At 47.3% G+C, this 24379-nt stretch overlaps 2 protein-coding genes across 5 annotated transcripts in view; one reads left to right on the top strand and one right to left on the bottom strand.

The window, feature by feature from the left end:
* The window catches only part of LOC307226668 (general transcription factor II-I repeat domain-containing protein 2-like), a 662775-nt gene that overhangs the window by 636129 nt on the left and 2267 nt on the right, over nucleotides 1-24379 (bottom strand). The window lies entirely within an intron of this gene.
* The window catches only part of FER (FER tyrosine kinase), a 165065-nt gene continuing 160575 nt past the window's right edge, over nucleotides 19890-24379 (top strand). For 2 of the 4 annotated variants that reach the window (XM_079995439.1, XM_079995438.1), the window contains exon 1: nucleotides 19893-19985. The gene's annotated coding sequence lies outside the window, so the exon portion shown is untranslated. Of the gene's footprint in view, nucleotides 19986-24379 lie in introns of all 4 variants that reach the window. The other 2 variants (XM_079995440.1, XM_079995441.1) reach the window with 2 other exon arrangements.

The following is a 24379-nucleotide window of genomic DNA, read 5'->3' as shown; positions in this document are numbered from 1 at the left end:
GCTCTAGAAGACAAAACAGCCTCAAATGACTTTCTTTTATCACAAAGGTACCTCACATGGTGGGATGCAGGTTGCACTGTGGGTTAAACCACAGAGCCTAGGACTTGCCGATCAGAAGGTCAGCGGTTCGAATCCCCGTGATGGGGTGAGCTCCCGTTGCTCGGTCCCTGCTCCTGCCAACCTAGCAGTTCAAAAGCACATCAAAGTGCAAGTAGATAAATAGGTACCGCTCTGGCGGGAAGGTAAACAGCGTTTCCGTGCATTGTTCTGGTTCACCAGAAGCTGCTTAGTCATGCTGGCCACATGACCCGGAAGCTGTACGCCAGCTCCCTCGGCCAATAAAGCGAGAAGAGCGCCGCAACCCCAGAGTCGGTCATGACTGGACCTAATGGTCAGGGGTCCCTTTACATTTACCTTTACCTCACACGGTAACTTTACATGCAGATTTCTCTTCCTGAGGTGTCACCTTCAACCTGAACTTGCATTAGTTCTAGGAGCCAGGCTAAGATATGACCTTTTGTTGCCTGAGGCAAAGCACAATATGGTGTCTTCTCTCATTTCCATGCACAAAAGCCAACCGGGCAGGCGGTGGTATCATATTTCAACACAGGTCACAGGATGGCACCACACCTGAGGGCACCAAGCTATTTTATGGAGGTGCAGGTCAGGTCATGTGGGGGATTGCAAAGGTGCAGGACTTCTTAAGATGGCTCACCCCCGGAGGCTTACAGAAGCCAATGGATTCCTGAATCCAGGGAGGGGGGATTTTTTCCCATTAGTCAGTACTGGACATTCTACTGAGGCCTTGTCTCACCTTGGAATAATGAGGCATGGCAGGAAATTGTCCCAATTTTGCACTCTGTGATACTGTGGAGCTCAAGCAGACTACTAGTTTCCTGGAGACCTCTGAACAGTGAAACATGTCAGGAGAAAGCAAATGGTGCAGGGTTCACTGTGCGGGTAAGATGTACATTCATGGGTGCATAATTGGGCCTCCTGTGTGGTGGTGAAAGTGGTGAACTTCCAATGTGTCCGTGAGCAACTATCCGACAGATTTTCTCCAAGTACAGTGGTACCTCGGTTTTCGAACGTAATCCTTTCCAGAAGACCGTTCGACTTCCAAAACGTTCAAAAACCGAAGCATTTACTTCCGGAAAACTCAATACGGAAGCTGAGTGGCACGTTCGACTTCTGAAAAGCGTTCAAAAACCGAAGCAGTTACTTCCAGGTTTTCATAGCCAATCATGTGCAGCCCATTGTGTAAATAATGTATATAAAGCAGATACTTTGAGGGGACAATCATTCATTCCTCCTCACCACTATGAGCTGAATAAAGAGCATGAAATCACTTTGCGACTCTGAGTATATTTCAGAGTTCAAAAACCGAAACGTTCGACTTCCAAGATGTTCGAAAACTGAGGTACCGCTGTAGTAGTAACTTGAGCTCAGATCAACCTTTCATGCACACAAGTGTGAGTCATTACACTAGGAAGAAACACGTTTGCTTCTCTGAGCTCCTTAGTGGAAAAGAAGGGATAAAATAAGCAAACCCAATCAGTATTTCAGGAGCAGCAACCAAAACAAATATGTGGGCTGGTTCCTTATTCTGAAAAGGATGCTCTTGTTGAAATTTATAAGGAAGAACAGTACCCATTTTAATCATTATGATTATGTTAATATCACCTTGGCAGCCCCTTAACTTTAGCTCGGGGTCATCTTGACACCTCGCTGTTTGGCTGTAATGGGCTTGTTGAGTTAAATGGCTTTGGGAGGGAGCTGAGCCAGACCCACACAGCCAAAGATGCCCCAGTCACATGACTCCTGCCTAACATCCACATTCCCCCTTTGGGACTCCTGCCTAGTTCTCTCACGCTGCTGCGTGGGATAGTGTAATCAGCGGCTTTCCTCCTGTCAAAAGCACACAAAAGCCAATGCCAAGCCAAGTGTGTGAACAAGAGGTTTGGGGGTGAGGAAATAAATGATAATGGCCTGTTGATGAGTCTCATCAATGCTTCCCACCTCTCCCTACTCCCTTTCAATTCCTCCCGCATTTCAGCTGCGATATCATATTTTTAGTGTCTGCTTTAACAGGCGGCTTATGCAGCAGCAGGTCAGAATTTTGCTTTTCCTCAAGCGCAACCATTGCAAAATAAAATATGAGAAGATAAAGGAAAAGCAATCAGAGAAGTTAGGAGAAAGAACTCCTGTGTGAGTGGGGAGAAGAGAGAATCTGGACTTGCCTGGAAGTGTTTTCTGCAAATCACTGTGGCAGTTCACAGGGCTTCAATTGCTTTTATATACACTATAAGCGATTTTAAAACAACTGCGAAAATGTAAGCAAAACCTGTATTTACCCAGGAGTAGATTATTTCAAGCAAACAAGCCTCCCAGCAGCCTTCGATAATGTTTTTAAATCCCATTCTGTGGCAGCAGTTTTGACACTCTTGAGAGTTGTCATTTTGCATGTTATTACTTTGAAAAAACCCAAACCACCCATGGAGAACTGTGCAACTGCACAGAATTGTACAGGAAAATGTAGAACTGTACAGAACAATATCCCGTTCCCCCAGTCACAGCAAACAAAGATGACGGAAACTTGACTACCTTTTATGACAGATCTAGAGGACTGAGGCAGCAGAGGGATGAGAAAGAAATAGGAGAGAAACACATAGGAAAATAGGAAGCTGCCATATAATTAGTCAGACCATTGGCACATCTATCTCAGTACCGCCTACACTGGCTGTCAGTGGCTCTCCAGTCTTTCTGGTAGGGATCTCACCCATCCGTATCTGGAGATGTTAGGGCCCTCAGCTCTGCCCACAGGCTGACACCATAAACAAGATGGGCTTTGATGTTTTGGTGATGACCCCAGGTTCTGAGATCTGGCTGGGGACCGGAAGAAAACACCTGACCCACAATTCCAACCTGACTGCTTTCTGTTGCTGTGCCCAAGTAGACATACTGTTTGATGTTTGGAGTATGGCCGCCAAGACCATATAACACCAGTCCTGAAAGACCTACATTTGCTCCCAGTATGTTTCCAAGCTCAATTCAAAGTGTTGGTGCTGACCTTTAAAGCCCTAAACAACCATGGCCCAGTATACCTGAAGGAGTGTCTCCACCCCCATCATTCTGCCCAGACACTGAGGTCCAGCTCCAAGGGCCTTCTGGTGGTACCCTCAGTGCGAGAAGTGAGGTTGCAGGGAACCAGGCAGAGGGCCTTCTCAATGGTGGCGCCTGCCCTGTGGAACGCCTTCCCATCAGATGTCAAGGAAATAAACAACTATCTCACTTTTAGAAGACATCCAAAGGCAGCCCTGTTTAGGGAAGTTTATGTTTGATGTTTTACTGCGTTTTTAATATTCTGTTGGGAGAGTTCCAGAGTGGCTAGGGATATGCAGGCAAATGTGTGGGGTATAAATAAATTATTATTATTATTATTATTATTAGGGTTTCAGTTCTGGGATGCCCCTCTCTTTTCCCTCTGCCACCGTTGTTTGACAGCCATGCAAAAGTTGAGTGAGGCTGGTTTTCCCATTTATATTTCCCAATCTCCTGCTTTGTTTGGTGAGCTACTGGAGGTTTCTGCTGCTGGTTATATGTGCTTCTGGCTTCCTAGTTGTGAGTCCTTGTACAAATAGAACAGACTTCTGCCCATGCACCAGAACTTTCCCTTCCTTTCCTTCCCCCATGGACGTCCATGCATAGTTCTAGGCATATTTAAGGTAAAGGTAAAGGTACCCCTGCCCGTACGGGCCAGTCTTGCCAGACTCTAGGGTTGTGCGCTCATCTCACTCTATAGGCCAGGAGCCAGCACTGTCCGCAGACACTTCCGGGTCACGTGGCCAGCGTGACAAGCTGCATCTGGCAAGCCAGCACAGCACACGGAATGCCGTTTACCTTCCCGCTGATAAGCGGTCCCTATTTATCTACTTGCACGCCAGGGTGCTTTCGAACTGCTAGGTTGGCAGGCGCTGGGACCGAACGACGGGAGCGCACCCCACCGCGGGGATTTGAACCGCCGACCATGCGATCGGCAAGTCCTAGGCACTGAGGTTTTACCCACAGTGCCACCTGCGTCCCTCTAGGCATATTTACTCAGAAGTAAATTTCACTATGTTCAATAGGAACTGTGTGTGCCTAGGATTGCAGCATTTCCAGGGGGTAAGCCTATCAGATACAGTAGGTCTTTCCCCCTAAGAAATCATCCATAGGACTGCATTGACCTTTTACTGTTATTATTAAGTCATCATTGCTAAGGCAACTGTAGTCTAATTCTCACTCTTAATTTAGGTAGTTATGCAGTTTAGACTAAAAGAGCAAATTTGCCTTTTACAATGTACTTTTGGACAAAATTGTAAATATTATGAACTTCTCTGTTATTAAAACAATGTAGAATACATAACTAGTGCTGCCTAACTTTGATTTGTCAGCAAGTCCTTTATTTGCTATGAGTATGAAAATAAGTAAAGTTTTAATGCCAAACAGGGATATAGTATATTCGTTCTACAAGCATAAAGGACAGATTTAATTACGTTTTATCTTCTACCTTTTTCACCCCAGCAAAATCCTATTATGTACACTATTTATGTTTAAAAATAAAGCAATTATTACCTATTAAAGCAGAAGAGGAAACGCTCAAGAGGTGATTATTTCAATTTTTCAGTAATGTGGACTGCTGAGCACTGTAAACTTTTTACAGACTCACTGCCAAAGAAACCTGTAGTATTTCTGAGGCTACAGTTGTACAATGCATCTGTTGTGCTAATTACTTCTCAATGCAAGATTTCATTTGGAGCTCTCTATGGCCACTAGTGCCTTTCAGCAACTTCAAAGTAATTAAAAATACCAGTCTCAAAGAAATGTCGAAAAATCTAAGTTGTCTGGTAGGAATTGTAGAGAGCTAGTTTGTGCCCATGACAGTACTTTGCCATTTGCCCACTGTAAGGCCCAACACCAATAATCTAAATGAAGAACCAAGCCCATGACAAGTTTCAAGATGAAAGAAATGAAGGCTTTCTTTCTGCATATGACGACGCCTATTTCCCTCATAAGCCATCAAGTGAATTTGTAGATGAATGTGACTTTGCAGCCTCCACCAAAATTATGTTGGATTCCCTGTAGTGCCATTTTCAGACAGCTGGCTCTGTGGAAGTATGAGGCTGGGTAATAAACTAGATACATAAGAAATTCAAAATGAATGTGGAAGAAAAATGTTCAGTGCACCCTGTTGCATAAGGAAAGACAGTGCCACAGAGATGGCAAGAATAAACATCATAAATTTGGCACCACTCAGCGGTGTCCCGTGTCAAATCAGTCCCCTTCTGGGATGTTCCCTCTTCTATCCAATAGCCAGTGTAGAAGTGAAAAAGTTCATCAACTTTTTAAAAAATAACTAATTTAATTCAACTTATGCATTTATTATGACGCTATTGAGTCACAGGTGCTGAATTATGCAGATGCTTGGGGCAGAGCTACAGATCTCTCTGTTTAAGAGGAAATTGTGGATGTTTCCATTAATTTCTTTGAAGCTCCTCCTGGAAATGTTGTAGCCTCACTTTGTAAGAAGGTCACATGTCCCCAACCCTACAGCTATAAGCAATTAACCTTTTGTCATGTTAGCATATTGTGGTCTGCCAGGTGTTGGGCATGCAACCTGAACAATGAGTTCTTTATTAAAGGTAAAGGTAAAGGACCCCTGACAGTTAAGTCCAGTCGCGAATGACTCTGGGGTTGTGGTGCTCATCTCGCTTTACAGGCCGAGGGAGCCGGCGTTTGCTCGCAGACAGTTTTTCCGGGTCATGTGGCCAGCATGACTAAGCCGCTTCTGGTGAAACCAGAGCAGCGCACAGAAATGCCATTTACCTTCCCACCGAAGCAGTACCTATTTATCTACTTGCACTTTGAAATGCTTTTGAACTGCTAGGTTAGCAGGAGCTGGGACCAAACAACGGGAGCTCACCCCGCTGCAGGGATATGAACTGCCAACCTTCCTATTGGCAAGTCCTGGGCTAAGTGGTTTAGACCACAGCGCCACCCACGTCTCGAGTTCTTTATTACCTCTGTATTAATTTTCTCTAGGGAACACATGGCTAAAGAGTCAAAATTTCACTGAAAAGGAGTCAGTTTAGAAAAGGTGAAAAAAACTATAAATATTCATTAAAAACAGTGAAGACATTGAATGAAATAAATAGTGTAATGCATTAAAACATAATAAATCGGCATGCTTCTGAGCTCAATGAAAAGACCCATAAAGCTCTTTACATCTCAAGACCGCAATATTTTCTGGAACATTTCTCCTAACGTGAACCACCCTGGACCGCTAGATCTTCATCTGACATCCTTTACCAGGCGGCCCCTGGAGGCTTGGCAGATGATGTCACAAAAAAGGGCCTTTTCAGTTGTGGCCCACCATCTGCAGAATGCTTTCCCTGGTGTGGTCTCCCTGGTGCCTTCACTGACACCTTTTAGGCACCAACTAAAAGTGACAAGCTTACATTTCCCCCCAGGCTCTTATTAGCCTATGATGGTATTGATTTGCTGTTAGCATGCAGCCAAAACTTTCTGATACTATCATGGGGTGGCGGGGGAGGGGGGATGCTTGGTGCATTTTTAAAAATGAACTGCCTGTGTTTTTGTGTTGATGCATATACAGTGATACCTTGGGTTAAGTACTTAATTCGTTCCGGAGGTCCGTACTTAACCTGAAACTGTTCTTAACCTGAAGCACCACTTTAGCTAATGGGGCCTCCCGCTGCTGCCGCACCGCCGGAGCACAATTTCTGTTCTCATCCTGAAGCAAAGTTCTTAACCTGAGGCACTATTTCTGGGTTAGCGGAGTCTGTAACCTGAAGTGTATGTAACCTGAAGCGTATGTAACCCAAGGTACCACTGTATACTATCTCTGGCGTCCTTGCTGCATGTAGGGCAAACAGTGGAACTGAAATGTTTTAGACTTGGGGCACCTCCAGACGACCTGTTCATTGAACATCCATCCTCACCTGTTTGCAGGAAGGTTAGGTGATGTTGGCTATTTAGTGAGCATTCATCCTGATTTGTTTGCGGGGCTGTTAGACGACATTGCATCAAGCAAGCATTAACCACACTTTCGGTGATTTTTCTGTCCTTTTCCTTATTTCAAAGTCTGATCTCTCGGGGGAAACTCTCAATCAACTGTAACTGTGCAACCACAATTTGCCAATATGTGATCGAATTTCAGTTTGAAACAGCGGCAACCTGGAAATGCCCTTGGATGTGACAGAAAATTGATCATTCTCCCCCCCTTCTCCACAGCTGCCTGGTAGCCTTTTCCATAGCCTGATAGCCTTTCCTTGCTGCCTACCACATTCAAACACACAGTCTTGCACACACTTTCTGTTAAGTTGTGGGTGAACATATCAGTTGACACAGCGATTCTTCAAACAGCTCTTGTTTATTCACAGGCCAGAACAGAACTGAACTGAAGGGTTCAGCCAGCCTGCTTATATAGAGCTCCACTAGAACGCAACAGTAACCATTTTCTGTAACTATCCAATCACTGAACGTCACTTTCGATCCTTTATTTGCATATGTGGACCTGAGTGAAAACTATGTACAGTATCCCCCTGCTGGCCCAGGGTGAGAACTTCAGTACATAACAATTTCCCTGCAAGAAGGAACTCTCATCCAATTCTGGTGGCATCGGTCTGGAGGATCGACCAGTAACGATTTGTTTGACACCTGATCTATCAGGTACTTGCCGCTCACCCCTTTGCAGCCTGCTATTTATCATGGCTGGATGCATTTCGTGTGGCTTGCTGCCAGTGGATTTGAGCCAGAACTGCCAATTGCTAATGTCTATGATATATCACATCAGAAATGAACATTTTCATACATGGATTAGCAAAAGCACTGCGATGATGAGGGAAGTGGCAGGGAGAAGTTGCTATCCCTTGACTGAACACTCCAATGATTGTAGTTTCTGCTTGAAACTCTGGGATTTGGGGTGTGTGTGTCTATGTCTTAATGTATTGTCTTACTTCTCACAAGAATCTGTGCCTGCAGTGCTCCCCTGCTCCCAATAACTTCTGCACATTGCTGCCACATGTAAAATAGCATTCTTTCGTATATCCCAGAGATTATTTTATGCTGGGATTTGCAATGACTTGAGGTTTGCTTTTCACCATCTTGGAGGAGTGATAATGAGGTACTCTCTGCCTCTTACATTTATGCTCCCCTTCCAGGCATGTAATTTTCTTCAAAAGTTGATATTGTTCTCATAGCAAGTTGCTCTTTCCAATAATGCAATGCAAAACAGCGAACTGCCCCACCAAGCAAACTAGAATTTAAGTTTTCTTAGCAAGAGGATTAATTCCATGCAGGAGCTATGGTGACTTGAGTTTGGGAATTGAAGACAATGAAATGGAAAGAGGGAGAGAAAAGAGAGAAGTCAAGGGCAGAAAGGATTCACAATTACAAAACAATGTTGAAGTAATATTGTTAAGTTGTGGGTTGACATAGCAGACGACACAGCGATTTCTCCAAAGCAGCTCTTTATTTTGTAAGCTGGAACAGAACTAAGCTGAGGAGCTCAGTCAGCCTGCTTATATAGAGCTACAGAACAATTGTAACTGTTGCAACGTTCTAAAACTATCCAATCACTGAACATCACTTTTCGATCCTTCATTTGCATACAAAACTATCCAATCACTGAACGTCACTTTTCGATCCTTCATTTGCATAACTATCTCTACAGTATCCCCCTGCTGGCCCAGGGTGAGAACTTCAGTACATAACAAATATGGAAATGAGTAAAAATAAAACTAACCTTGATTCATTGATTTACCGAGCAGAAAAAGGCATATTTACCGGTATATTATAAATATCATTATTTTATATAATGGTATATTCATGTGTAGCAGCCCTATTATTCTAACTTAAAATGTCAAAGTGGTTCTTCAAGACTGATTGCAGTATCATCCATCTCAAAAAATGCTGATTTTATTTGGACAATTTGAGTATTTGATGACACTTCCAGATTGCAAGAGTCTGTTGTTGTTGTTTACTGTTCTTAATGAAAAAACATCTCAGTGATAGACATTTAACCAATGGCTTCAAGTCTTAGTCAAACGCGTAAATGTTTATATGGTTGAATTTATAGTTGGATGTCACCTTGATAATTATATGGAAAACAGTATATAACCCTTTTAATGAATAAATGAAGAGGTGATGATGGAATAGTACCGCCATTTTTGTCCACAGTGTGCTCATTCATTGCCTGTGTTTTACTGTCTGGATAAACAGCATTTACAGGTTTGTGGATCACCACACAAGCCTTTGCAGCTTTCTGACTCGGATGCTGATTGTGGGAAGAGAACAAATGAACATCCCTGGATCATGGCTGACTGTGATTGGGAATAAGGGAGAGCAAACTGTCTGTCACAAGAGGGAAATATTGTTGATAAGTAAAAAAAAGTTTCCAAAAGAAAAGGCGGTGGGAAGAAGGAAGATGAAATCAAAACCGATTTTTGTTGCGATGGAAACCTTATGGCAAAATAAGCTACAAACATCGATAAAGAAAAACACATTTATTAAACTTGTTATATTCAACAATGGGCCCTGTATTATGTTAAGGGCTGCTGGGAATTATGTCGCTGTGAGGGGTAAACTATAGTGCCCAGAATTCTTTGAGAAAAGAATGTGCTTCAAATGTGCTTTAAAGGTAGTGTGTACAGCTGAAGATATTACTCTTTGATGTACTGTTTCTCAAACCAATTGGATCCCGTAAGCCATTCCTAATTCAGCCTGTGTATGAGCACATTGCCAGTCCTGACACATTTTATTTTTTTTGCTTACTTGTGAGTCTCACTTTTTGTTTTTGTTAGTTAAACATTTAGCAGTTCTACCGCAAATCATCTTCTACTGCAAATAGTCTGCAATCAGGAGATCCCAATTTTACCTTTTGTCTGCTCTGCATTAGATGATATCAAAATCTTATATGCAAGTGGCGGTGCTGTAACATTCATTTTTAAACTCATTATACTAGCCCAGAATATAGCACTAGACTTCCCAAGTTTCAAAAGCAATAACAGATGCAGTGAATCTGTGTAATCAACAACTTTCTATGTAATGTTTCTCTCTGCCTGAGGCCCCTGATTATAATGATTTCTCATTTGTGACAGGTTTCCACGCTCCTATTGTCACATATATTTATTCGCAGTAGCTCAAGGGATATTAGAAACATTTATACTTATTATGAAAGTGACAAATAAAAGATTGGAGACATCAGATCAGTTTAGTTATCTTGGAAGATATTCCTTGGGTATGCTACTAATCTCTGGAATTTTGTCATATAATCACCACAACCATGATATCCTCTGGTCTAGGTATGCAAGTTCACCTAAAACTCTACACCATTCAGCTACACTTGGTCCTAATCCTGAAAAGTCATTATTAAGATAACTCTTATACGGCCGTAATGAGAGATGAGGTGTAGTTCTACAGATGGTAGACTACCATTAAGTGCCAAATGCAGGGTTTCTCTTCAAGACTATTTTGCAATAAAACAAAAATAAAATAAAAGGTGGGGAAGCCAGTAATTAAACCTTCCCATGGTGATCAGGAGCACTTCATCACGAATGCCATAGTGAGGAGAAATCGGAAGGCGGAAGCTTCTCATTAAAATTGTAGGGGACCTTTGCTGAAGATACAGGTCCTGAGTAAACATTTTAGAATAATCTTTATCATGGGGATGAGCACTGTCAAAGAATATATAGTATTATAATGTGCCGCTTAGAACCACGGTTTTAACTACACATTATGAAAAATTAATGCCTCCCTAAAAGTCACGCGGGTGGAAGCAACCTGGGACGGAATGGTTTTGAGCGGGTAGATAAGATTTGGGGAGCACCAACTGCTGGTGTTAATAAAATGTTCACAGCTTGAAACAGGATAGCTAAAGCAATTATACGGCTGGTCCTGTAAAGACATGTACAGTTATTTTAACTTGCACAACACGCTTTTTACATAGCGAACCATTTTTGGCAGCACTATTAAAACCCATTGCCAAGCTCCACAGGATTTAGTACTATATAACAACTGTATTAAGAATTTATGGAACCAACATGAATATCCTGGCCTGCTACTGGAAATTTGAAATAGATATATAAAGGGACAATGGGAACTTCCACAGCCCAAAAATCATTTTGCTTGCTCTTTGCTAGAGTGTTGCCCTAGCCCAGGGGTGCCCAAACTTTTTCCAAAGAAGGCCAAATTTGATGAAGTGAACATGTGTGAGGGCCAACCAAAGTTGTTGAGTTTTTTGTAGGATTGAAGTTGCTGAGCTTTTTTTAGGATTTTACCCCAAGACATATACTGCCACGGGGGCTGGATTAAATTGACCAGCTTTGGACATGCCTGCCCTACCCTGACCATTGGTTATTAGCTGTAAAAATAGCTCATTTTTTAGAATTACTCTCTATTTCACAAATTTTCTGCTTAACAATTACAAGCAGTTGCATGCATAAGAGCAACATGTAACCAACTACAATGAAACTGTCTCACATATACAAAAGCTACTACATATATAATCAAAGGGCATTAGATGCAGATTCTGGTAAAGGCTTTTCACTTCTCCTGGCTGCTGTTCTAGGAACAGACAAATGCTTAGGTAGGTCTGGCCAGAAAGATTTGAAAGGATCTGGAGGACAAACTTTTTTGACCAGTAACATTTCATAGAGGGATGCAGGTGGTGCTGTGGGTAGAACCTCAGTGCCTAGGACTTGCCGATTGTATGGTCGGTGGTTCGAATCCCTGCGGTGGGGTGAGCTCCGTCTTTCGGTCCCAGCTCCTGCCCACCTAGCAGTTCGAAAACACTCCTAAGTGCAAGTAGATAAATAGGTACCGCTTTATAGCGGGAAGGTAAACGGCGTTTCCGTGTGCTGCGCTGGTGCTGGCTCGCCAGAGCAGCTTCGTCACACTGGCCACGTGACCCGGAAGTGTCTCCGGACAGCGCTGGCCCCCGGCCTCTTAAGTGAGATGGGCGCACAACCCTAGAGTTGGACACGACTGGCCCGTACGGGCAGGGGTACCTTTACTTTTAACGTTTCATAGGAACATTTGCCATACGATATAAAATTTATCTATCTTAGTTTTACCCCGTAAGACACCATGATGCTGAGTTAGTTTTTCAGCCAAGGCAATACACCCTATTCTTAGCAGTCAGCTTTGCTTTGTAAATGGAAAGGCATATTGCCAACATTGAGATATCTCCAATCTTGCAGCTTCAAGGAAAGAAGTTGTTGTATTGAGTCTATGCATGGAGTCGGGAAAGATGCAAATGAAAGCAAAGCCCAGATCTGGGTAGGCAATTTGATCAATAATTTTTGTCTGAAAAATCCTGAGCCAAAAAGTTTGCACTACAGGACAAAGCACCACATAGGAAAGAATGTACTAATTTGTCCACAACCCCTCTAACACCATGTGGACAAGTTATCATTTATACACCCCAGCTCCGCTGGTGTAACATCCAGGGGGTGGCCCATCTCTTTTTGTTTCTCCTGGAGAGAAACAGGAAGGTGTTGCCCTGTGAGATCCTGGCTGGATCTAGACATGTCAAAGAAGTGATTCAGTTAAATGCCTTGTAAACTCATACAGGGAAATCCGGTATGGAAAGACAGGACTCCACCACGCCATCTGGTGTCACAGTGTTATATTGCATACACAATGAATATACAACACTTTTTCTTTACCAAACTAGCTGAGTCCTCTGTGGGGGCTTTTAGGACATTCTGTGGGGCTCTCACAAGATCTTGCCTGCACCCGCTTCTCTGGTGGCACAAGGGTAGGGGCTATTCCTATAGAGGTGCCCCTTGGCTTCTGCTTCCAAGTCAGCTGTCTCAGTCTGCCTCATTGATGGCCGGCCGGTACCATCTAATGTCAACTTTGCTTCCCTCAACTGCGTTGATAAAAGATTTCAAAGGCATCTTTAACCATATGGTTGCCCATACTGATTCATCTGCTATGGCTCAAGTCCTTTGCTATGCACAAACCATTAGGCACATCATTGGATATGGATAATAAGTGTGCCTTAAGGCTACATGTGTACTGGGACGCAGGTGGCGCTGTGGGTTAAAGCCTCAGCGCCTAGGGCTTGCCGATCGAAAGGTCGGTGGTTCGAATCCCTGCGGCGGGGTGCGCTCCCGCTGCTCGGTCCCAGCTCCTGCCAACCTAGCAGTTCGAAAGCACCTCCGGGTGCAAGTAGATAAATAGGGACCGCTTATCAGTGGGAAGGTAAACGGCGTTTCCGTGTGCGGCTCTGGCTCGCCAGAGCAGCGATGTCACGCTGGCCACGTGACCCGGAAGTGTCTCCGGACAGCGCTGGCCCATGGCCTCTTAAGTGAGATGGGCGCACAACCCCAGAGTCTGTCAAGACTGGCCCGTACGGGCAGGGGTATCTTTACCTTTACCTTTAAGGCTACATGTGTACCATATTTCAACTTAATGAGTTTATTCTATTTTATGTTGCCAGGTATGAAGGGAAGTAAAATAAACAATATTCAGATCTACAAGTGGAAGGACATTTACAGTAACCAGTGTATTAAAATGCTTGAAAGTATAATGTGGGAAGTGATACACATACCCTTTAAAAAACAGAGACATGTTCTACCCATTCTAGTTTGAGTGAAAAGGGCTGTCTCCTGTGGTTTTTTCATCTCTCCCAAGATCAGGCACAGTTCTCTTAGCCACTTTGTAATGAGAGATCATCTAACAGTCTCATCTTTAGAAGGCCCTCTTTACTTAATAGTTATTTTTTAAATTAAGCCCTTTCAAAAACTTTATTCTATGCTAATCATTGGGGCATTTTACCTTACTCAGAAGGATATGTTAAAATGCTCCAGGGATATTATATAATAGCAATTTGGTTGTTCCGGCTTTGCCATGAAACTTTTTATTATAGTTCACTCATATTTGTAACTTGAACGCTAGCTTTGAAGCCCCTCGGATGTGCGTTCAGAAGCAAGTCCCACTGAGTTCAATGGAGCTTAATCCTGTATGTGTGTGCATATGCAGAATCAAGTATACCCTTAAGCAGGATGAGTGAACACCTTTTACAGGAAGCGCAAGGATTTCTAGTCCACAGAAAACGCCTATGACACAACACAACCCACAAGGTAAAGGTGTTGTTTTTATTGCTGATCACTGTTCAAACAGAGAATCCAATGCTTGATTGATACCGGTTAGGTGACACAACTCTTCCTCAAGGGCAACGCCAGGAGGCCAGCCTGTGCGCGCTGACCCGGGAGTGCCCGCACTGAACTGAGTGCAAACACGCTCGCCGGAACGGGCTGCACGTGAACACAGGAAGAGCACTGCGATCGTGCCTGCGCTCGTGTACACGAGACCCGAGCGGGCTTACTCTGCACTTCGGCAGCCTTGTATAGTGTTATGTACTGAGTCAAATAGGATCCAAACTGCAGCAGTCTGATTGGTCCTAGAACAATAGGATCCAAAAGGCAGCAGTCTGATTGGTCCTAGAACAATAGGATTCAGAATGCAGCAGTCTGATTGGTCCTAGAACAATGCAGCAGTATGATTGGTTGGCAGGAACCACCCAATCATGCTCCAGATTGAAGTGAATCCACAACCTGATTGGCTTACAGTAGAATTCCGGAATTAGCCAATCATGTGCAGCCCATTGTGTAAATAATGTATATAAAGCAGATACTCTGAGGGGACATTTATTCCTCCTCACCACTATGAGCTGAATAAAGAGCATGAAATCACTTTGCGACTCTGAGTATATTTCACTGGCGACGAGGATGGGATCCCGCTGAGCTGACTGCCACACACAGCACCGCAGCACCGCCACCTGCCGCACCGCTGCCTCGCACCGTGTATCCAGGCTTCAGCTCCGGGACACAAGGAACTCAGAATGGCAACCAACAGCAGCTTCTCGCCGTTCAACCCAGCATCCGGAGACTGGGAAGCGTACGCCTCCCGTTTCACCTTCCTCCTAGAAGCCAAAGGGGTCACCGATGAAGATGACGCCAAGAAGACGGCAATATTCTTCAGCGTTTGCGGAGAGGAGACATTTGAAATTGCCCGGGCTCTCCTTGCGCCTGAAGACGTTGCTACTGTTCCATACAAAACAATAATGGAACAGCTGAAGGGGCACTTTTCGCCACAGCCCTCAGTGGTGGCTCGTCGAAATGCCTTCTATGCAAAGCGGCAAGCCCCTGGGGAAACCATAACTGGGTTTGTGACCTCTCTCTGCCAAGCCGCCCGGTTCTGCAACTTCTCAGAGCTGGAGAACATGCTTCGTGACCGCCTCGTCGGTGGCCTGAGGGATGAGAAGCTGCAACGACGCCTCTACGCTAAGAAGAACCTAACGTTCCAGGTCGCTCTGGAGGAGGCCCTGGCAACGGAAGCTGCCGAGAGGTCGACGCAAGAGGCACGGCCGAGCCAGCCGTCCCAACCGAGGGTCCACCACGAAGACCTCACCGACGACTCAGGATCTGACAGGGAGGAGGTGCACCGAGTACAGCAGCGCACTCAAGCAGCCCACATACCACAGCTGCCTCGACGAGAAGGAGGGAACTGCGCAAGCTGTGGAGAAAGTCACGAGAGGAGGACCTGCCGTTTCCGCAACGCAGAGTGCAGGCAGTGCAGAAAAGTGGGGCACATCGCCCGGGTGTGTCGGGCTCGGCCCACCCGATGCCAGGCATCAGATGACCAATCCAAGAACCCCAGGTCCCGGGGCCCAACGCACCAAGGCAACTTGACGGAGCTCACGGACTTCCAGGTATACCAGTTGCCCCACCCCAACGTAGAGAAAATTTATGTAGAGGTACAGATAGAGGGGGCCCCATGCCGCATGGAGCTTGACACGGGTTCAACTCTATCCATAATCTCGGCAAGGACCTTAAGGAAACTGTGTCCTACTGGGGGTCCCAAACTCAGGCCGGCCCCATTCACCCTCCGGGACTTCCAGAAACGTAAGGTCCCCACAATGGGGGTGGGGACCTTCAGGGTGCAATACCGAGGGCGGACGCGGCAACTGGACTTACTTGTGGTCAAGGGCCCCTACATTAGCCTACTGGGATTGTCATGGTTTGGACCACTGGGGCTAGCTGTCACCGGGGTGAACCACACTAGCTTACAAGTGGACGTGGACGCCATATGCAAGGAATTTCCGGGGGTTTTTGATGGGAAATTGGGACAGTATACGGGCCCCCCCATTGCTCTACAGCTTGACCCCGCAGTACGACCGGTCAGGCTCAAGGCCCGCCGGGTCCCGTTCGCCCTGAAACCCCGTATAGACGAGGAATTGGACCGGCTCATGGAGCAAGGAGTGCTGGAACCGGTGCCTAATGCCCCCTGGGAAACCCCAATCGTCACACCTGTCAAGCCTAATGGTTCAGTCCGCATCTGCGCAGACTACAAATGTACCATAAACAAGGCCCTCACGGCCCATGCATACCCAGTGCCAGTGGTCAGCCATGTCCTTGCCACCCTGGCTGGGTCGAAAATTTTTGGCAAGCTGGACTTGGCCCAAGCATATCAACAGCTGCCAGTAGATGAGGCCACAGAAGAGGCACAGACGATTGTGACGCACAGAGGAGCATTCAGGGTAAAGCGGCTGAAATTCGGTGTCAGCGTGGCACCAGGCATATTCCAGAATCTAATGGACTCTCTCCTTAAAGGGATTCCTGGCGTCACCCCTTTCTTCGATGATGTGTTGATTGCCGGGCCCACACCAGAGGAGTTTGAGGACCGCCTCCGCACCGTTCTGCACCGTTTCCAGACAGCAGGTCTCAAGGTGAAGCGGGAAAAATGTCTACTAGGAGTGCCCCAGGTGGACTTTCTGGGATTTATGGTGGACGCAGAAGGGGTCCACCCGACTGGGGACAAGGTACGGGCCATTTGTGATGCCCCAGCGCCCAAGAACAAGACTGAACTTCAGGCCTTCTTGGGACTATTGAACTTTTACCATTCCTTCCTTCCCCACAAGGCGGCGGTAGCGGAGCCCCTACACAGACTCCTGGACAAGCGGGCCCCTTGGGTGTGGGGCCAGCGCCAGGAGGCCGCATTCCAGGCAGTCAAGGACTTGCTTGTCTCAAACTCGGTCTTGGCACACTTCGACGAGAGGCTGCCGGTGGTGCTAGCATGCAACGCCTCGCCCTATGGCATTGGCGCTGTCCTGGGACACCAGCTCCCAGATGGAAGAGAGGTACCGGTGGCATACTTTTCCCAGACACTCAACGCAACTGAGCGGAACTACTCACAAATCGACAAGGAGGGTCTGGCAATCGTGAAGGGAGTTAAAAAATTCCATGATTTCTTGTACGGGCGGCCCTTCACCGTGGTGACTGACCACAAACCGTTGCTTGGCTTGTTTGCCCCCGAAAAGCAGACCCCCCAAGTGCTGTCTCCTCGCGTCCTCAGGTGGTCAATTTTCCTTACCAGCTACCAGTATGCACTGATTCACCGCCCTGGGAAGGCGATGGGCCATGCGGATGCCCTCAGCAGGCTGCCACTACCGGAAACAGGCCCTGACCCAGCACCTGCACAAGAGGTTATGAGCCTGGAGCTGCTTCCTGACCGCCCCATTCAGGCACAAGAAGTTGCACACCATTCCAAGAAAGATAGGGTCATCTCCCGGGTCCTGGACTGGGTGTGGAGGGGATGGCCCAGCAACAGCCCCGGGCCAGAATTCGCCGGCTACACAACCCGCAAACATGAACTGTCGGCCCACAAGGGGTGCCTGTTATGGGGAAGCAGGGTCGTTGTTCCCCAGCCCCTCCGAAAAAGGGTCCTCACAGCCCTACACGAGACACACCCAGGGGTAGTAAGAATGAAGGCCCTTGCCAGGAGTTATGTGTGGTGGCCGGGGATCGACGGAGAGATAGAGGCCTGGGTCAAACACTGCCAGGCCTGCCAAGAATCCCGCCCGGATCCCCCAAGGGCCCCAGTCCAGTCCTGGGAGTCCGCCCGAGCACCATGGTCACGACTGCATGTGGACTTCGTTGGCCCCTTTCAGGGGAAAACATTCTTCATAGTGGTGGACTCCTACACCAAATGGCTGGAAGTCGCACTGGTACCGTCCACTTCTACGTCCGCAGCCATCCGGGTACTACGCAGGCTGTTTGCTACCCACGGGCTCCCTGACACTCTCGTCTCAGACAACGGGACTGCATTTACGTCAGGAGAATTCCAAACCTTCACAGCGCAGAACGCCATCCGCCACATCCGTTCGGCGCCATTCAACCCTGCCACCAATGGCCAAGCAGAACGCATGTTGCGGACCACCAAGGAAACCCTTCGCCGCATGACGCAAGGGGATTGGGAGTACCGCCTTGCCACATTCCTTCTAGCACAGCACAGCACCCCCAGCTCAACGACTGGCAGGAGCCCCGCTGAACTACTAATGGGTTGGCGCCTTGCAATCAGATTGGACCGCCTTCACCCCGATAGAGCTCAGGATGAGGTAGTGGTGGGGGAAGGCAGGAACCCCCGGACCTTCGAGGCCCAGGACCCAGTGTACGCAAAGAATTTTGGAGCAGGCCCTGCATGGGTACCTGCCACAGTCACCAGGGTCACTGGCCCTGTGTCGTACGAGGTGCTAACAGATGGGGGGCAATGCTGGCGCCGCCACTGCGACCAGATACGCCGACGATTCCCGGGAGAAAACCAGGAGGAGGAGGACAGGTCAGAGGAGTCCCAAGGGAACAGTGGGGCAGTGAGGCCCATAGAGCAGCAGGGGCCAGCAGGAGAGGCAGAATCAGTAAATACAGAGAGGACCCGTGAGGCTGAAAGGACACCGGAACCAGAACCACGACTGAGCGAGCCGGTTGCGCCAGACCAAACAGCCCCATCACAGCCAGCATCCTTGGAACACGAGCCAGAACCTGAACCCCGGACCAGGGAACACCCCAGGCCGCAACGCACACGTAGGCCGCCAGCGTACCTTGAGGACTATGAATGCGACCTCCCGGGCAGGACTGGAACTTAGAGGGGAGGGGTGTTATGTACTGAGTCAAATAGGATCCAAACTGCAGCAGTCTGATTGGTCCTAGAACAATAGGATCCAAAAGGCAGCAGTCTGATTGGTCCTAGAACAATAGGATTCAGAATGCAGCAGTCTGATTGGTCCTAGAACAATGCAGCAGTATGATTGGTTGGCAGGAACCACCCAATCATGCTCCAGATTGAAGTGAATCCACAACCTGATTGGCTTACAGTAGAATTCCGGAATTAGCCAATCATGTGCAGCCCATTGTGTAAATAATGTATATAAAGCAGATACTTTGAGGGGACATTCATTCCTCCTCACCACTATGAGCTGAATAAAGAGCATGAAATCACTTTGCGACTCTGAGTATATTTCATATAGGGAGGCTTTTTATGTTTGACCATGTTTTTATACATGTTGGAAGCAGCCCAGAGTGGATGATGATGATGATGATGATGATGATAATAATAATAGTCAATAATAATAATAATAATAATAATAATAATAATAGTCTCCAGCCGGGATTCTTCCCAAGCAAGCAAGCCGCCCAAGCGAAACTAAGGGCGGACCCAGCTGCCGGCGGCGCGTATCGAGACCGAGCTCGTCCGCAGGAAAAGCGACGGGCATCCCCGCACTCGCCGCCGGCCTTTTCCCGGCAGGGGACTCGATCCCCGATCCGCTCCCTCCCTGAGAGGAAGTCGACGCTTCCCCCTCCCCGACGCCTCACGTCTTCAGCCGTCACGGCGCGAGGGCGGGGTTTGAGCAGCGGCTCTTTCCTCGCCTCTCTCCGATTGGCTGGCGCGCCTCTAGGCCCATTTCGGATCGCGCGCGAGAGCGTCGGGGTTGGCTGGCCGGCGGCAGCTGGGTCACCGGTCTCCGATTGGCTGCCCGCGGGGTGGGCAAAGCGGGCGCGGGATTGGCCCGGGCGCGCCGTCACGTGAGCCAGGCGGGGCCGGCGACGGGCGTATTGTGGTGGAGGGGCTCCGCTTGTCAGGTAGGTGGAAGATGATGGGGATGAGGAGAAGGGGAATAAGAATAAGAGAATTAAGAATAGCAGTGGCGGCGGCGGCGGGTGCGCGCGCGCGCGCGCGCGGGGCCGGGGCCGCCTGTCCTTCGGGTGGGGCTGGTGCTCTGGCTGCGGCCGGCGGGTGGCAGGGGCCTGAGGCGAGGGGACTGGAGCCGGGGTCGTGAGGGGGCGCCTAGGCCTGAGGTGTGGGGGGGCGCTTTCAAAAGGGCGACAGAGAGGAAGCAAGGAGGACGTGGTGGTGTTGCTCCTCCTCCTCCTCCTTTTCCTTGGGCTCGTTTGTTTTGGGAGGTTGGGGGGCGGGTCCCTCGTAGGTGCCTCACCCGCCTCCGCGCAGCTGCAGACAGTTCCGGGGGCGCGCGGGGCGGGTTTCTCTCCGGCACCCCACGGGGTTCCTGCCGCGGGTGGGTTTCGTCCTTCCTTTGCCTCGCCTTCTGGTGGGGCGCCTGACCCCCGGGCGAAGGAAGTGCCGGGAACAATGAAGCTCCGGGGTTGGGTTTCCAGGCTGTCAGCGGCCGCAGGAGGAGGGGCGGAGCCGGCGACAGGGGGGCAGACTGGCACCTCAGACTCGGGGGTGAAGGAGGCGCACCCCACTCCCCCCCCCACCCGCCGGGCCTGACCGGTGCTCTCTGCTATGGGTCATGCAAAGGGCAGCACCCTCTCCTGCAGGAAAGAGCACCGGGAAGTGCCCGCTTGGCATTTGAGTGGGTCTTTTCTCTCTCTTGCCAGAGTGAACAAGTGAAGGCATAGTGGGAAGAAGTGGTGGGCTTGAATTGCAGGAAGGTAGAGCTGGGCCTTGCAAGAGCAGCAGCTTCTTCTGCTCATTTGCTTATGCTCTGTAATGTGGAGGCCTGAAAGATTCGTTTCCCCTCTTGCTTTCTCTTAATAGCTGACCTTAGAAAGCAAAGCGGAGATGTGAAAGTGAGTGGTGTTTAGCCCATTAACGCAGTGCTGGTAGGCATCTGAGTAGAGGTGATGGTCATTTCCATTTACTAGCTCTGGGTGGCCCTTCCTGTGCCCATTTGCCACTGCTCTGTCACCCAAACAGTAAGAACCAGTGAGCGATCTGCAGCAGCATTCCATCTTACTTGCTGTGCTACTAGTTGGGGATGGAAGCAATAGGGCAGGGGTAGTAATTTCTTCCCTTCTTTTGCTTTCTGTTCTTCCCCTGCGCTTAGTCCTTTCTGCACTACCTGAAGGGAATGCACAGAAATGTGAGAGGAGCAACTGCTACGTGCTTCTACCTGCTTTTCCCCTAGGGATCATTCAGCCTGTCTGAGAGATATCTGAGTGAGCAGAACCTGCTACTGTCCCTACTCAGTTGCCTTTTAGCATTACTCTAGGCCCTCTGCACAATCTCTGCTGTTGAACCACCAAGAATGAGGACACAGGTGACTAAAAGGGTGAGGCAATTGATTCTTGTGTAGTCTCTGCCTACTTGTGCTTTTCTGCTAGGGGCTGTGGTGGTATAGATTAACACAAATGCAAGTGGGTTGTGGTGGCCCTACTGTCTCTGGGCAGTTCTGTATAGCCCCTGTCCCGTCCCCCCAAATGTTTCCCTTAGAGCAGGCATGGCCAAACTTGGTCCAACAGCTGTTTTGGGACTACAGTTCCCATTATCCCTGACCAATGGTCCTGTTAGCTAGGGATGATGGGAGTTGTAGTCCCAAAACATCTGGAGGGCCAAGTTTGGCCATGCCTGCCTTAGAGAGTGCATGTAACCTGTGCCTACTAGTTAGCTTTCTCTCTCTTGATGGCATAGCTTTGAGGATTGTGCTGGCTAGTGGGTGAGCAGGTGGGAGGGGGTCTCCAAAATGTGTCTTGCTTAAGGGCTGCCCAGAACTTGGGATGGAACCTGATGAGTGGTTAAGAGTAATCCCCTAAGTGGGGAAGTGGTTGGGTCTGGCAGGTAAGACTCTAAGGCACTTTTGGGGTTACTTGGCCTTCCACCCGTCAATGAACACTTACCCCTGTTTACCGTATGGACTATGGGATTCCTAAGCGTGCTTACCTCCTTCCAGAGATGGTGACAGGGTTTCATCTATGTGAAAGATAAGGCTTCACTTCACTAGTCAAAATTTGGTGTGCTGAACAGAGGAACTCGGAGAGGTGGGCGGGGAGAGATGAAAATACATTTTCCTGGTTCTATGATTCAATACTGTGAATATAATTACTTTTATTTTAGTTATTTATTAACTTTGTATACCACCTTTCATCCATAGATCTCAGGGTGGTTCACAATATAAAAATACAATATAAAAAACACAAAATCCATAATAAAAATAAGAACAAAAACAAACCAATAATTTCTCCCTTCCACAACATGTTTTAAAGGGTGTTGGATGTTAATCAGCCAAAGGCTTGGTTGAAAGGAAACGTTTTCATCTGAACTCTATTTTTTTTTTTAAATAATATTTATTAAAAATTTTCCAGAATAAAAAGGAAAGATAGCAAGAAAGAAAGAAAAAACAAATATGATTTACACTTGGTTTAAGTGGCATCTTTCCCGGACTTCCCCCCCTCCCCCTCTTGTATTCCATTTCCCTTAAATTGATTCCACAGATTCTTACCCCAAATTTTAAAACCTTATTTGTAATTTTAAATAACCCATTTATTCCAAATTAATTTATCTTATTTATCTTAATGAACCATTTCTCCTTATATTTTATATAATTCCCTAAGATCGACCCCATTTCCCTTCCACGAATTCCCCTATTTTCAAACAACAAACATGAAAAAAGAAAAGAAAGAAATAATATATAATTTTACAGCCTTTGGATTCCAAATCTCTCCCCCCCCCCCATTCCCCGGTTCCAATCCCCAAAGTTCATCCATTGTCTACTGCCAGCCTGGTGTATCCACGTCTATATCTCAACTCCACTTTGCCGTCTTTTGATAGCTTTTAATTTCAGAAAGTCCAATCTCGAAAAAACTCTCAGAAAAAGTCATTGTTCTTCCATCCAGACCTCTATGTTTAAGAGTCTAACTTAAATTCTATTTCTTGGTCCTTTTAAAGTCTGGATGTTCCAAATACTCCGGCTTCAAATTTGGACCAGCTCTTATTCCTCAGGTTGCTTTTTCCTGTTCTGCTGCAGAAACCTTCTAATTCAGAAACTTCTTGTTCTCCACAGAGGCTTTTGTTATTCAGGAACATAACTTGCGTCAAGTCCCTTCCTTTCTTCAATAGATAAATCCATTGTCTCCTTTAGTATAGAAACCTCTGTAGACAAAATAATGCTTCGTTTTTGCAGCTTTCCCAAGAGATAACAGATCCTGCTCAAATTCATAGTATTTTTCCACTTGCTGCTACTGTTGCAATGTCCCAGCCTCCCTCTAGAGGGAATATGGTAACTTAATTTCTTTCAAAATCAGACCCAAAAGTCAAATAACTTGTTGCCTTTATTTCCAATAATTTATGTCCAAATTGTAACAAATCTAACCAGCAAAGCCATCGTAACAAAGTTCTCTTTTATTTTCCTGCTTTGACAGCTACTTTGACAGCTGTCAAAGTTTCTGTGTCTCTTCACCAGTCTCTCATAGCGGATCGTTCCCGGTTCCCGGGGGGGTTGCATTTTAGTTCCCACAAATCAGTCTTCTCCTCCAGCACAATTATTGTAATTTCCCTTTGTGAAGTTAAAAATTTTTTTCAGGTAAACAAGTTCATCTCTCGATCTTAGTTGTCAAATCCTTGCGTTGAGCCATCTACAACAGGGGGGGGCGGACTTCCTTTTTGCACTCCCCCCGCTCGCTCCAAATTCAAAGATCAAATTTCCCTTTTAAGTCCAATCAATTTACTCACGGGTTGTTCCTTTTAGTCCAAATCCAAAATTTTCAAAGAAGAAGTCGTTGCTCTCCGCCGAATGGCATGCGGCTTCGCTGGGCAGGGGAAGCATTGGACTCACAGCACCACACCCCGCTCCGCAGCCTTTAAAAAGGCTCCTTCGCGGGTCGGGGGGGCGCAAACGGTGCCCGCCGAGTCACCAAGTCCATGGGCATCTCCGCCCATGGTTTTTGAGGGTCCCCGCGTCGCCGGCACGGCAGGACCCGACCCCTACCCAGCTGACTCCCTCCGGAGCTCGGAGGGAGTCCGCCATTCGGCGATGGCGCCGACCCAGAAGTCGTTTTCATCTGAACTCTAAAGGCATATAATGAAGGCATCAGCCGTGGAGAGCTTTCCACAAATGGGGAACCACTGAAGAGAAATCCCATTCTTGTGTTGTCACCCCGGATCCGGGCCTCTTGTGGAGGAGCACATGAAGAAGGGCCTCAGAAGATGATCTCAGGGTTTGGTTAGGTTCATATAGAGCAGTGTTTCCCAACCTTTTTTGGGCAAAGGCACACTTGTTTCATGAAAAAAATCTCGA

Source organism: Podarcis cretensis (genome assembly GCF_951804945.1).
Source record: "Podarcis cretensis genome assembly, chromosome: 11".
Classification (NCBI taxonomy): Eukaryota; Metazoa; Chordata; class Lepidosauria; order Squamata; family Lacertidae; genus Podarcis; species Podarcis cretensis.
The sequence above is the reverse complement of the archived record's forward strand: the minus strand, read 5'-3'. Positions and strand labels throughout refer to the sequence as shown.